Below are 12365 nucleotides of genomic sequence, written 5' to 3'. Positions count from 1 at the left end.
TGGGATTACAGGCACGCAACACCATGCCCAGCTAATTTTCTTTATTTTTAGTAGAGACGGGGTTTCCCCGTGCTGACCAGGATGGTCTCGATCTCGTGATCCACCCGCCTTGGCCTCCCAAAATGCTGGGATTACAGGCTTGAGCCACTGCGCCTGGCCTAAACTTAGCTTCTTTTAAAAAGAAAATTCTCAGTTTTGTGTTAAATAAACACCAAAAATTTACTCCTTAAGTTTATGAATATTTTTAATTAAAGATTGTCTCTTTCACTTTTAAAAGTCTCTGTTGGTAAAACTATAATCATGTTCCAGGAAACAAATGAATTAATAGAAATTTCAACAAAAGGCATCAAAGATGTATGGAGGTGACAAATTGACAGAGTCTCCACAGTAGTTACATATTATTATGTTTATTTTAATTACTGATAGGTCCTTTGAGATTGCCACCAAAGGGAGAAATGCTTCCTCTTCTTGAGTGCCTGGAGGACTCATAAATAATATATACATATTTGCCAGTTAGTATCTGCATTTTCTCAGTCACCTGTGTCATATAATAATGCATTTATACATCTGTTATGTGATTTAATTATTAGTAGCATCCCAAAGAGAAATGAGTATACAAAATTAAAATATCTGTAATTTAAAAATCAAAAGCTTAAAGAAGAATTTTTCTTTTTGTATCACTGCTATACCACTTAAAAATGTTGAGTATAAATACAAGAATTAAGTGTTTTCTTCATCTATTCATCTATGTAGAAATTATGGTGGGCCATAACATTAGAGATGAGAATACAAATATTAAACTCAAGATAATGTATCTCTTAATTAAATATTCATTTAAAAATGCAATCATTTGGCTGAGATTAAGGGTCATATACCTACGGAAATATGACTTTACTTATCAGGGAATGATAGTTCCCTTAAACGAATTGTATACACTTGTTTATAAATATTTATTATAAAACCAAAGATAAATACTTGAAGATACCCCATTTACCCTAATGTGATTATTTTACATTGCATGTCTTTATCAAAATATCATATATACCCCATAAATATATACATCCAGTAAGTACCCACAAAAGTTAAAAAAAAAACTGTCCAGGCATGGTGGCTCAAGCCTGTGATCCCAGTACTTTGGGAGACTGAGGTGGGCACATCACCTGAGGTAAGAACTTCGAGACCAGCTTGGCCAACATGGTGAAACTCCATCTCTACTAAACAAATAAAAATTATCCGAGTTTGGTCTTGCATGCTGGTAATCCCAGCTGCTCAGGAGGCTGAGGCAGGAGAATCACTTGAGCCCAGGAGGCAGAAGTTGCAGTGAGCTGAGATCTTGCCACTGCACTTCAGCCTGGGCTACTGAGCAAGACTCTGTCTCAAAAAAAAAAAAAAAAAAAAACAAAAAAACAAACAAACAAACAAAAAAAAAAAAAACAAAATAAAAATAAAAATACATATTTAGCAAATTTTTAAACATTGTTTTTATTGTTTTAAATTGTCTTAATTACAAAATAAAATTTTATAATCGTAACAACTTTACACAAGAGACCAGTGAGCAAACAGTACTTAAAAATCTCCCTAACCTCAATTTTACTATCTGGAGAAAACAATGTCTTGACCTCTACTGACCACCCCCAAAAAAATAACATTTTATAATTTTCTATTCAACGTCTTTGTCATCCATCAGTCTCTGAATGTATTCAAAGTGATTCTAGCAAACTTTAGATAGATGAGAATTTTATTTTTTTAAAGTTTATATAGAGACAAACCATTACCAATGTCTGAGTCTCATGTCTGTTTTCCTCTGGCATTTCTGATGCTTTAATATTTCTTCAAAGACAATTGATTTATTAAAGTTTTATTAGGCATTTATTGATTTCATTTTTCAGAAAAATACTTTTTAAGATCAGGTTGGGCTTATAGATAATACAATAGGCTGATAATGTAACTTAGTAAAGTGTCCTGGTTCCATCAAGTTCTGGATTTTTAACTATTTCAATCTTCCACACTGCTGCCCACTTTTCTCATAATACACAAACTTTGTGAAACTTTCATTATCAGATATTTATAAAGACATAGATATGATCAATTTTTCACTTTACTCTTTGTTTACATCTAAAAATCATAATGCAAGAAAAATAATTTCTTCATTTTCACTTGACTGCAGTATCACGGACAATGAAGAAAGGTAGTACTGAGACAAACTGGTGACTACACCAGTGTGACATCGAACTGGTGACTACAGATCCTGTTTAAAGTATGTAGCAACTACTCAGCGTCATGGAAGATGCTATTCTAGTACTGTTGGGTTTTCCATATTTCTACAAAAAGCTAGATATCTTTATTTTGATCCAAACTAAATTCGTGTTTACTTTTGTAGCAACTATAATTTATTTAAAATGTTACACATCTAAAGCAAGTATAAAATAAGATATTGAGTGTTTATCTAAACTTTTAAGTTTATTGCATGAATAGTTTTGCACAGTAATTTCAAATACATCTCTTTTTAAATCTTCATTGTTTACATCAGTATAGAATCTATAGTATTCCCAATATAGTTTAGTTTTTATATAATTAGATTTGTTTTAAATTTTAAATTGGTCAGAATTTGAAAAAAAGTATCTCAATTTTCTTTATTATGTTTATACAAGAAATCTAATTTTTCATAGATTCTTATTTTTATGTGTTAAATATACTTGTTTTGAAGTTTACATTGTAATTATTTGCAGTTATCTTCCTTAATCTTTTTCTTTAAAAGTAAATTACTTTATTTCAGTTTTAACTATGAAGGACTAGTTGGCAGAAAACCAATGCTCTTGCAAGTAATGACTGAAATTGCTGTCCATAATATAACTAAAACAATGTAACTTCTTTGAAGCATTGGAGAACTTTTGAGAAAGCCACAATTTAATGGGAAGAAGATCCATTAGAAAACAAAAGCATGTTTAAAAAACACATGCCAGTTTTGTTTGGCTCCATGTGTCAATTCTTAAGCTGGAGACAAAAGAGGCTGTGAAGTCAGATGGAGAGCTGCCAATTGGAAGCAAATAACTCAAATGAGCTCTCAGCAATAATATGGGCCTAACCAGAAAAATAAAATCAGGCTTGGCAAAGTAGAAGACATTGACTGGCCTAGATCTAGGTGAAATGGAAGCACAGGAGAGATGTGCGAGATTTATTACTCTGATTAAGCTTTCTCTTAAAGATGTACAAAGCTGGGCACTAGAATTTTGAAAAGATGTCAGACTTCTGACTTCTACTTCTAGGAAGATAGAGTAGACATCCTTTTCTCACTTATTCCAGCTTTGGTCTTTAAGATTTTGAAAGGTGGACAGAAGACCAACCAGCAAAGGACCTTGGGGCCTAAGGTCAAACACAGTAGTGAATTCTTTGGGTTTGCCTTTGTCCTCATCTACTCCAATCTCAGAAAAGAAGACTCCTGCAGAGCAGAAATGAAAACAGGGCAGATAAAAATGCCCCAACAAAGTCTGTCCTCTCTAACCAAGAAAGGAACTTGGAATACCACCAAGACGGAACACTGTTAGACTATAAATGCTAAACACTACATAAAACAAATTCTGGCCCCACACTCTGCCATGACAGCAAAAGTTGGTAGGAAAGCCAACACTTCCACCTTCACCAAACTGTAAGTGGGTATCCTACATGCTGCTTTGGAGCTACCAAAGAAATTTCAGCAGGGAGCCATGGAGTTGACGCTTTCCTCCCCTCAGGCAGAACAGAGTGATAAAATAATGGTTTTCTTAAAATATGTGGTTCTAGGTCAAATTGATATCCATCAGAAAAAAAATAATAATCCTGACTTCTACCATAGACATGGTGTCAATTCTAAATGGATAAAAATCTTAAATATGAAAGGTAAAAAAATAAAGTTTTGAGAAATAAACATATGTCAGTATCTTTATTAATTTTGAGGGGTAAGAAATATATTAAACAAAACATTAAGTATACTAATCATAAAGGAAACATTTGGTAAATTGAGCTACATGAAAATGAAGAACTTACATTGTCAGAAAAGAACACTTAAAAAAAGATTCAGTTTTTGCAGGCCACAGAGTGGAAGAAAGTCATTACAATACCTCTATCTGATAAGAGATTCCATGCAGAATATATGAATGACCAAAATAAATCAATAAGCAAAACAGCAACAACACAATAGGAAAACAGGGCAAAGTCTTCATCAGATTTTTTAAAATTATATATGCAAAAAGAAAATATAAGTACATAACTTTATCAATAATTGGAAAATGAAAAATGTAAACAAAAATGCAATAATAATGCTAGAAGAAAAATTTCAATGACAGGTCTATGTACTTCATTTCAGTTTCAAGAATGTGGTTTTTTACTATCTCAACATATTTATTAATTTAATTTTGTTACACAATATATCAAAAAAGTACAAAAGTATACCAGATCTAAGACAAGCAAATACTTAATTATCAAGATTGTTCAGTGAGAAGCAGCTACAGTAAACAATATAAAATAGGCTGAGCAAAGTGCATGTAAAACCAGCACTTTGGGAGGTTGAGGTGGGTGGATCTCTTGAGGTCAGGAGATTGAGACAAGCCTGCCAACATGGTGGGACTCTATCTCTGCTAAAAATTTAAAAATTATGTGTGGAGGCATGTACCTGTGATTCCAGCTTCTTGGGAGGCTGAGGCACGAGAATCGCTTGAACCCAGGAGGCAGAGGTTGAAGTGAGTGAGCTGAGATTGTGCCATTGCACTCCAGCCTGGGCAACAAACAGAAATTCTGTCTATAAATAAATAAATAAATAATAAATAAAATAATTGTGTGGCACTAAGAAGGACATAAAATTATTCCAGATTATATAAATAATGAAGTTACCCCAGAGAGAAAAGCCTCCTGAGACAAGAGAAAGGAAACTGTCCTACAGGTTTTGAGGATTCAGAACGTGGTGAATGTTAATATTTCTTCGATAGTTTTTTCCATGATCACACTCCTTTCCTATCTGAACCTTGACTTATCATGTGAAGGTTTGCACCTTACGCCTTGTAAGGTCTGCATATTTGAACTCCTGTGCAACTTTATACTTATGATTAAGTGATGGATCTGATTTTTACAATAGTCTCCCTTGTAGCTTTAGAAGACAATGGTCTATAAATATTTTCATAGGGCACTTGTGATTTCACAGCATAAATCAAGTTTAAATTTTCAGAACTGTATCAATTATTTCTTAAGTCCTTTAATGTAGTTAATAAATCCCTGCTTACTCCTCAATTATATAATTATGCCTATTTTATTCAAATATTAGGGATATTACATTACTTATTGTTTTCTCTTTTCCTCTACCTCTTGCCAATCCACCACATTTTAGAGACTAAGTGTTATGTAGAAGCATGCCAATATTTTACCCTCCTACTTTCCACCAGAAAAAAAGTCCTAATAGTGGTTTTGTTTCAGTCTCCTTACTTCTTAGCTTAGCGAGGTCAAATTTCTTGTCCCATGACCAAGAAGAATCAGGCATGCAGACAATGGAGAGTAAGCCTGAGTTTGGGGTCTTTTATATGGCGAAAACAAAGAAGTCTTCTGTGTGTTTGCCCTAATGGGAGGGCTAAAGTTCATCCCATGGGGGTGTTGCATCTGCACATTCCTGGGGTTGGCCATAGTGACTCCATCTTGTATATTACCCATGAGTGCTTTAGCAAAATCCATGGGGGTTTAAAAACACAATAGTAATTGCATCATAATGAGCTCAGGTCATTTTAGAATGCCCCTGGTCCTTGTCTGCACCTGACGAGTGGTGGAAAGCCCCTTCTGAGGAAGTGTCTTGGTATTATGTAAAAAGTTTTTATCCACATTTCCTCCTGCTAGCTACATAACAGGGATGGTGCAGGTGGGGTCCTGGAGGTGTTGTCTGTCTTCCGAGACCCTCTCTCTATCTGCATAACCACCCACTTCCTGCCTCTTCTCCCAGATTGATCATCATCAAATTCCAGATTCTATTTCAGTGGTTCTGCTCCCAGTGTCCACTTCTGACAGCAGTTATCTTATGCTGTAATTCTTAAAAGCAGAATTTTAGATAACTCTTATGTACTTAATACATTTTGTATCAATAATTCTACTGACATAAATTTAAACTATTTTAAAGAAACAATATTGAGTGAGGCAGAAAACTGATACAGATAAGAGAAAAAAGCCCATATAATGGTACATAATCAAGGCTGGTCCTTTAGGTATACGGTACTGAATGATTGGACCTCTAAGAATTTCATCAGGAGTTCCTTGGAATTTTTCCACTTACAGATGGAAAGCTAGCTCATGTTTTATCTGTCTCACGTTCTCCATTTTCAAGCAATACAGTGGGAGAGGCAGAATTAACTTTACCGTACTTTTGTGCTTCACTTGCACAAAGGGAAAAATAGCATACTTGATGACAGAGAATACTTTTGGATAGAATGTAGTAAGATGCATAGCATTAGCTGAGACATAGTTAACAAGAGGAGAATTCGGTCTTTTGGTCACACAGGTAGCTCAAATCAGAGTGAGGAACATAATATTGGCCACTGGAGATCCTGGAAGTATCATCAATTGAAAAACAATACCACAAAGAAATACATAAACCAGGCACGGTAGCTCATGACTGTAATCCCAGCACTTTGGGAGGCCAAGGTGGGTGGATCACCTAAGGTCAGGAGTTCACCACCAGCCTGACCAACATGGAGAAACCCCATCTCTACAAAAAATACAAAATTAGCCAGGCATGGTGGTGCATGGCTGTAATGCTGGCTACTCAGGAGGCTGAGGCAGGAGAATTGCTAGAACTTGGGAGGCAGAGATTACAGTGAGCCAAGATCGCACCATTGCACTCCAGCCTGAGCAACAAGAGCTAAACTCCATGTCAAACAGATAAAAAATAATTATAATAAGGAGGAGATAATTTTGAAAAATTATCACATACCTGTCTGTGAATGTTGGCAATTTCTACATTTTCCCAAATTTGGGCTAGTGTAGCCATCATGTTACTATCCAAGCAATACATTTATACATTTTTACCCATGTGATTACATATGGTGCCTGTATTAAGTCATTGTTTCTATTTTACATAATTTTTTACCAAGCATTATATTTATAATTGTTACAGATACAGAAAAATTTCAAAGTAAATTTTATAATCTTTGAAGAGAGAATAAACAATTTAGAAAAAGAAACAATTTAAACTAGCATTTAATGTATGTCTAAATATGGATATATATACATATATCCATAATGTATGGATCATATGTGTGATCCAATTCTTACCATAAAAAATGTATTTAAGATATAAAACCAAATTAATATGGAAAGAGCAACAGAGTTCAGCTGTTCCATTTGTTTCTACCCAAAAAACAATATTTAAAAATACATAACAGGTATTTTCATAAATTAGAACTAAAGAAAAATATTTAAGATATTTCATCAAAACTTATTTTAGGCTTCTTATGTTGACATTTTTCTCATACTTAATTCTTGAAATATACATATATAAGATTTTAATTATTTCTGAATAATAATAATTATAGCACAGACTAGTTAACCTGACATTTCATTAAGTAATAATTGATGCTTGGATTTATACATTTTCATGGGAATTACTCTACATGTTGCTCAAAGATGTAATAAAAGCTACATCACTTGGGAATAAATTTTCAACTCTATTAAACAGTCAGCCATCACTTTATGATAGAAATATATTCTGAGAAATCTGTTAGAAAACTTCATCATTGTGTGACAATATACATTGTACTTACACAAACCTAGATGGTATAGCCTACCATATACCTAGGCTACATCATATAGCCTATTGCTCCTAGGCTACAAAATCTGTATAGTATGTTATTGTAGTGAATACTATAGGAAACAGTAACACAGTGGTCAGTGTTTGTATATTAAAACATAAAAATATACAGTAAAATATGATATTATAATCTACATGACCACTACTGCAGGTGCTCTGTCATTGACCAAAACATTCTTATGTGCTGCATGGGTGCAAATTAAAGAAATTACTATGATACATTAATGGTCTTTAAAAATAATATAATTATCGGGAACTAACCAACTTACCCAAAAATTATTTTTAGCATTGGAAAAACCCTGAAAATAATAAAACATAGCAGAAAAAGATGAATATTAAAAGAGGAAATTCAAGTTGATATTTGCAAGAATATGATATAATTACTTCCATTTTCTGTTAGGTAAAGGCAATAGACATAAATGGGGCATTTACAGATGATTCTACATTTTTTGTTTCTCCCAACGTCTTTATTTTATAAAATGATCAAAAGAAAAGTCATCAGGTTAGCATGAACATCCTTCTTACTAGCACTTTGAAAACAAAAACAATACCAGCAACTCTACAATATACCTCAAAAGCATTAAGCATATACATTCCTACTCTCTTAATATGTAGTTTTTATGTAAATTACTACTGCTATTTCACACAGATGTGTATTCTAGAGTCTTTGGCAAACAGTCTCCAATATGCTTACATAAGTTTTCCCAATAAGGTTAGAATTATTTAAGCAGCAAATTTGTTTTGCACATTATACTATTAAAATTTATATATTAGCATTGATTAAACAAATAATTAGGATATATGTCATATGCTAGCTATCAATAATTATTCTTTGCATTGATTTTAATGATTCTTTCTTACTAAATTTAAAACAGAAAACATTTATGATTAAAATAATACACCAAATACCACATGTAAATGTATGTTCTTATTTCTAAAACTTAATAGACAAAGAAATTCTGATTACAACAATAATCTGAGAAGACTAAATCATTTTAAAACTTTATCAAAGTCTCAACTATTAGTAAAAAAAATTTTTCAGTGATGAAAAGCCCCCAATAACATTGATTGATCCACTTTTTAAGGGCAAAATAAGGCCATATTTCATCAGGGAGTTTAGACATTGATAAATTTATCACATGAAAACCTTTCTGGTATTCAGCCTGTGCAACAGTGAATTGTAGCTTGTAGTGAGAATTTATAGCCATAATATGAGATTCATAACCCATCCTTTCATTTATTGTAGCTATCTCCTGAATACTAGCAGAGGTATAAATGTTGAATTAAATCACAGTAATGTTGTGACTTATTCTGTCTTCCCTTAAGAAAAAAAAAAAAGGTACAAAAAATGTTTGGGAAATGATTATCAGTAACCTAATTTGGTTTTATAGCTTAATAATTAATTTTGTCAGAATAAAGTAGGTAAGATTCAATGAGATCACTAGCTAAATGAATTCATTAGTTCTACTGGGAAAAAAAGTGTTTATATACTTGGAGTTAAATCTCTGAGGTGAAAAATCGACATGACAGTTCTTAGTGTGTGGAGCAAGGTACAGCTCTACAGAGTCTGCTTCTGTTATAATGTGAATCAACATGGAAATAGATGTTGAGACCAAGACTTAGGTAGAATATGGTTTTTGTTGTTGTTGTTGTTGTTGTTAATTAAACTCAAACAATTTGGCATTGGAAAGTTGAGTCTTCCTTGCCAGAAAGTTTACTGTGCCTTAATAAACTCCTAATATAAAACATTATTTTATTCTGTTCTTAAATTATTTTAACCTCAACAAAAATACTAAAAATGAAAACTTTTAGTAATCACTGACTAAAAATTGATTGCATGCAAGCAAGTTGTAAATTGTAAGATTTACACCAAGAAACAGATAAAAGTGTAGCTTCAATAAAAATAAAATTAAGCAGAAAATAGAAATAAGTACATTTGCTAATATAATAAAAAACAAATGTATGAATTCTAATCCAGCCACACTGATAGAATTCTTTACATTAAAAGTTCATAAAGAAACATAAAATGCTGCCTACAATGGAAAAATGAAGTCTCTATAGTTAAAATAAGAAAATAAATATATTTGGATCACAAGTTATATATTTTATTTATTTAATACACAAAAATATTTTATTTTATAATTCATGAATTAATAATAAATCTTTATGATGTAATTTTTGTGTGTGTGTGCTTTAGGTTCTGGGGTACATGTGCAGATCATGCAGGTTTGTTACATAGGTACATCATGGCAATGTGGTTTGCTGACTCCATCCCCCGTCACCTATATCTGGCATTTCTCCCCATGGTTTCTCTCCCCAACTCCCTACCCACCTCTGTCGCTCCCCTAGTCCCCTCAATAGATACCAGCGTGTGATGCTCCCCTCCATGTGTCCATGTGTTCTCATTGTTCAGCACCCACGTATCAGTGAGAACATGTGGTGTTTGATTTTCTGTTTTTTTGTTAGTTTGCTGAGAACGATGGGTTCCAGGTTCATCCATATACCTATAAAGGACATGAGTTCATCCTTTTTATGGCTGCATAGTATTCCATGGTGTATATATGCCACATTTTCCTTGTCCAATCTATCATTGATGGACATTTGGATTGATTCCAGGTCTTTGCTGTTGTAAACAGTATTGCAATGAACATTCATGTGCATGAGTCCTTATAATAGAATGATTTATAATCCTTTGAATATATACCAGGTAATGGGATTGCTAGGTCAAATGGAATTTCTATTTCTAGGTCCTTGAGGAATCACCACAACATCTTCCCCAAAGGTGGAATTAATTTACACTCCCCCCAACAATGTAAAAGTGTTCTTATTTCTCCACATCCTCTCCAGCTTCTGTTGTCTCCAGATTTTTTAATGATGGCCATCTAACTGGCATGAGATGGTATCTCAATGGGTTTTGATTTGCATTTCTGTAATGACCAGTGATGATGAGCATTTTTTCATGTTTGTTGGCCTCATATATGTCTTCTTTTGAAAAATGTCTGTTCACATCCTTTGCCAACTTTTGAATTGGTTTATTTGTTTGTTTCTTGTAAATCTGTTTTAGTTCTTTGTAGATTCTGAATATTAGCCCTTTGTCATGTGGGCAGATTGCAAAAAATTTTTCCCCTTCTATTGGTTTTCAGTTCACTCTAATGATTCTTTCTTTTCCTGTGCAGAAGCTCTGGAGTTTAATTAGATCCCATTTGTCTATTTTGGCTTTTGTTGCCATTGCTTTTGGTGTTTTAGTTATGAAGTCCTTGCCTATGCCTATGTCCTGAATGGTTTTGACTAGGTTTTCTTCTAAAGTTTTTATGGTGTTAGGTCTTATGTTTAAATATTTAATCCATCTGGAGTTAATTTTAGTGTAAGGTGACAGGAAGAGGTTCAGTTTCTTCTTTCTGCACATGGCTAGCCAGTTATCCCAACACCATTTATTAAACAGGGAATCCTTTCCTCATTGCTTGTTTTTGCCAGGTTTGTCAAAGATCAGATGTTTATAGATATGTGGCATTGCCTCCGAGGCCTCTGTCCTGTTCTGTTGGTCTATATCTCTGTTTTGGCACCAGTACCATGCTGTTTTGATTATGGTAGCCTTGTAGTATAGTGTGAAGTCAGGTAGCATGATGCCTCCAGCTTTGTTCTTTTTGCTTAGATTTGACTTGGCTATGTAGGCTCCCTTTGGTTCCATATGAAGTTTAAGATGTTTTTTTTTTTTTTTTCCACTTCTGTGAAGAGGGTCATATGTAGCTCGATGGATATAGCATTGAATCTCTAAATTACTTTGGACAGTATGGCCATTTTTACAATATTGTTTCTTCCTAACCATGAGCATGGAATGTTTTGCCATCTGTTTGTGTCCTCTCTTATTTCCTTTAGCAGTGGTTTGTAGTTCTTCTTGAAGAGGTCCTTTACATTCTTTATTGTATTCCTAGGCATTTTATTCTCTTTGTAGCAATTGTGAATGGCAGTTTGTTCTTGATTTGGCTCTCTTTAAGTCTGTTATTGGTGTATAGGAATGTTTGTGATATTTGCATATTGATTTTGTATCCTGAGACTCTGCTGAAGTTGCTTATCAGTTTAAGGGGATTTTATGCTGAGACAATGGGGTCTTCTAAATATTCATTCATGTCATCTGCAGAAAGAGACCATTTGATTTCCTTCTTTTCTAATTGAATACCATTTATTTCTTTGTCTTGCCTGATTGCTCTGTCAAGAACTTTCGATACTATATTGAATAGCTGTGGTGAGAAAGGGCATCCTTGTCTAGTGCCAGATTTCAAAGGGAATGCTTCCAGTTTTTGCCCATTCAGTATGATATTGGCAGTGGGTATGTCATAAACAGCTTTTATTATTTTGAGATACATTCCACCAATACCTAGTTTATTGAGAGTTTTTAGCATAAAGGGCTGTTGAATTTTGTCCAAGGCCTTCTCTGTCTATCGAGATAATCATGTGTTTTTTGGTTTTGGTTCTGTTTATGTGGTGAATTACATCTATAGACCTGCATATGTTGAACCAGCCTTCCATTCCTGAAATGAAACCTACTTGA

Source organism: Callithrix jacchus, chromosome 3 (assembly GCF_049354715.1).
Source record: "Callithrix jacchus isolate 240 chromosome 3, calJac240_pri, whole genome shotgun sequence".
Taxonomy (NCBI): Eukaryota; Metazoa; Chordata; class Mammalia; order Primates; family Cebidae; genus Callithrix; species Callithrix jacchus.
This window is presented reverse-complemented; position numbering follows the sequence as displayed.